The following is a 4103-nucleotide window of genomic DNA, read 5'->3' on the forward strand; positions in this document are numbered from 1 at the left end:
AATTATTTGTTGAGAGATAGTAAAAAGAAGAATGGATATGTAAACGCGGGAATATAAATATAACAAAAAAAAAATATTAATTTAAGAAATTTTTATGCAAGGAATAACTTGTGACATGTACAATCATTATATATTATCAATGTCTTTGAAATATTGCGAAAGATAGCGAATTTCTACAATCTTCGATAAATTTGAATACCTACGCATGCATACTAGTGTGATTCAATTTTTCTTCCAAGAAATATTCTTTATATTTTGTCATACAATGTGTACCATTCTCGTAGAATTCACAACTTCACTGAAAATAATATACGTATAAATATTCCTCAATATATCACACTTTCTCCATCACATAACTTATTTTAATTCTACTCATGACAAGCTCATTATTCGCTTTCACAATGTCAAATAAACTTTAAATGACGAAAAATCAAGAAACAATTCAAACTGCACACGTATCATCCACCAAATATCACGCTTCAAAAATCCACTCATTCTATGCCCTAATACAACTAATTCAACATACAGTATCGATAGTAATCGAATACTGAATAAAATCGAAAATTCTATCGATGCGATTCTATCACCATGACTCGTTTATCGATGATTTTGCGATAAACGATATACATCCATATCTACGATCAATAAACATCGATTACTCGATTCAAAATTTTGTTTCATAGAAAAACTGATCACATAAACAAAAATAACACAATAGACCGCCCGATTTACAAACAAAAGACCATCCACCTTCGACGGTCGGCGGCGTACTAATAACGGATAGCCACGGACCGCGGTGAGTCTGCCTTACCGGCGCAAGCGTCTCTTCGAAGGAAGCGCAGATCACTAATACTAATACAACGCCACCACGGGGATAGTACAGAACACAAACATACATCGATTGTATAGATACCTGTTGAATGCTGGGAGTCACTGACACGTTGGCGGTCAACTAGATCGAAAAGACGATGAAACTGGTATGAAGTATTAATAATTCTTTATAATCTGACGATTTTTTAAATCGATTTTACTCTTTTATTAAAACTTCTCGTCGATTTTTCGAAATAATTTATAGAATATTTTAATAATGATATGGAGAAAATACAAATGATAAACAATGTGTTAAAAAAGGAAAATTATAAAAATCATTTATAAAGAGAGAAAGAATATGTAAAATTGATAATTTTAATTATGATCAAAAATAAATACTTATAAGAAGTAAACATTCATTTATAATCGTGTTTTCTAAAATTTTAGAATCAAATAAGAATAAAATAACGGAGAACTTATAAAATTGAAACTAAATATAAATACTTGTATTTTATTTGTATTTTATTTATTCTCATTGTTCTCATATATTTTATTTCAAAGCTCTTTTGTTAATTTTATTAGCATACGTTGTATTTTAAGAACATTTTGTCATAAAATGATAGTTAGAATTGTCTATATCATGGACACAACTTAAGATCATGTAATTATTTTTAATATACATAAAAAAAAGAAATAAAACTACAGCAATCGTATTATTAATGCAATCTTACGTTCAAGATACTATGTAACTGTAATTTATAGTATTTACATTAATGACAAATGTTTTATATCTCCAATCTAAAACAGATTTATAACTCTCTGATGTATATGATAAATATGACTTTTGATAAATAAAAATAATTTGGGATGTTTAAGGATTTAATAAAAATTAAAAGATATTTTTTGTTTCATTATAATGATTTATTTATTATAAAATTATGCTTCCAACAAATTGTAAAGGAATATATGCATGCATGGAATCGAATCGACCGGACAAGCGATCATTAAAAAAATTTTGTAATTGATTGAACATTGATACACAGTTCTGTATATGTCCCATCCATTCTGTACACGTAGATTTATATCTCTAAGTTTGAAGCAAGTCACTGTACATATGAATATTTTCTTTATTACCATTTTTTGCTTTTATTTTTTATTGAATAACTCTTAAATTCGTAAAACTTTATGTAAGGAAGAATAAAGATATTTTTAGAGATTCAAAAGCTGCCTAATAATAATTTCTCCTTTTCTATTGGGATATCCTTGCTCTTCCTTACATAAAACATTAAATCGTTCATCGCATATGTTTATCTTTCTACCTACAAAATACTCGATTGTTGGCTGACTTTCTTATCATAAAAAACGTATAAAACATTGCTGAAAATGAATCTTTAAACTCACTCGAGGTAACCCATACAGAGTTACAGAGAATAACCTACATCGAATGAAATCAAATTTCATTTTCTTTTTTCTTTCATTTTCTTCGTTTTTTTTTTGTTTTTTTGTTTTTTTTTTTGTTTTTTTTTTTTTTTTTTTTTTTTTTTTTTTTTTTTTTTTTTTTTTTTTTTTATATCATTAAGCTTGGCGCAATACGAAAGCGGAAGTCAGAAAAAGTCGATAATACTCAACCAACGATGAGCCAGTAACAGTCTTCTGAAAATTTAAGCACAAGAAACTCGAATGGTCTTCTGATCTACAATGAAATCTGTAAATTTTAAAGATGTATCTTAAATGATATAAGTGAAAGAATAGATGCAATAAGAGACGGAACTTGAAAACATGCATTATCGGAGAGACATTTCTCTCAAACATTATTATCTACTTTTTTCTTTTTTTTTCTTTTTTTTTCCTTTTTTTTTTCCTTTTTTTTTTTTTTTTTTTTTTTAGATTGACTTCAACGATTGAAAAATACAATGTAATCCCGATAATCCATATTAGTCCATACAGGTACAAAGATATGAAATTAAAGAAAAAAATAAAAAAACTATACCCACAATTGCATCAATAAATGCAATTTAATTACTAATTTTTTAATTAGGTATATTACTGAAAAATGTAAACCTATTTCATGATGAAAAGTTTTTACTAAAAATATTTTTATTATTAAATATATATTGCGTAAAATACAGTGTTTTTAATAAAATCGATGATCCAAACAAATTCGCTCGAATTTACGAGGTTCATCGAGATTACACTGCACTTGATAATAAAAAATCGACAAGAATACTCATATTGTTTAATGGTTTCCATAACAAAAACAGCCATTCTCCTTCTGAAGGGATGATTAAATAGTAAATAATTCTTTTTTTCTTTTATATTTATCTCATTTGGTTTTAATTTTCGTTTAATAATAAGTGCTAACCGTATCTTTCAACAAGTTCATCCCTTACAATGTTTAAACATAACAGTCTGCCAGCAGCGCAAAGACAAAAGATATTTCGCTTGGATCGCTCTTTTTGTCTCATTAAATTTCATTATTTATGAAGTAGAAATGGAATCTCCATAAACTCCGATAAACAGGAGTAACATGAGGAAATAGCGAAAACGCCTAAGTAAAATTGATGAGGGCACATTTGATCAACCAACAGGTGTCACACACATTTAATTCCCGCTCGCGCTCCAATTCTTTCAATTTCTTCTCGACTCTTAAACTTTTTAAATCCTTCATTTTTTTTTTTTTTTTTTTTTGTTTTTCTTTGCCCGCAAAAAACTAGTATACAATGTTGCTCTTTTTTTTTTTTTGCCGCCAAAAAACTTTGTTTCAATGTTGCTTTTTTTTTTTTTTGCCGCCAAAAAACTTTGTTTCAATGTTGCTTTTTTTTTTTTTTGCCGCCAAAAAACTTTGTTTCAATGTTGCTTTTTTTTTTTTTTGCCGCCAAAAAACTTTGTTTCAATGTTGCTTTTTTTTTTTTTTGCCGCCAAAAAACTTTGTTTCAATGTTGCTTTTTTTTTTTTTTGCCGCCAAAAAACTTTGTTTCAATGTTGCTTTTTTTTTTTTTTGCCAGCAAAAAACTAGTATACAATGTTGTTCTTTTTTTTTTTTTTTTTTCCTTTTGTTTAACGATTCTTAATTATAGGCCTCTGGCAGAGGCGATTCTTGCGAATGCGTTCCACAGGCATCTAGGCACGACAGATATAAAAGTAGTACGTTCAGGAATATTTAGATTTATAACAATCCATATTCTAAAATAATGCTATCACGTTCATCTAAACTCTAAAACGACTTTTCATTTCTTTTTGCAATTTTTTCTTTTATTTTTTCTTTTTTTTTTTTTTTTTTTTTTTTTTTTTTT

The sequence above is a fragment of the Apis dorsata genome, unplaced genomic scaffold (genome assembly GCF_000469605.1).
Source record: "Apis dorsata unplaced genomic scaffold, Apis dorsata 1.3 scaffold_434, whole genome shotgun sequence".
Lineage (NCBI taxonomy): Eukaryota > Metazoa > Arthropoda > Insecta > Hymenoptera > Apidae > Apis > Apis dorsata.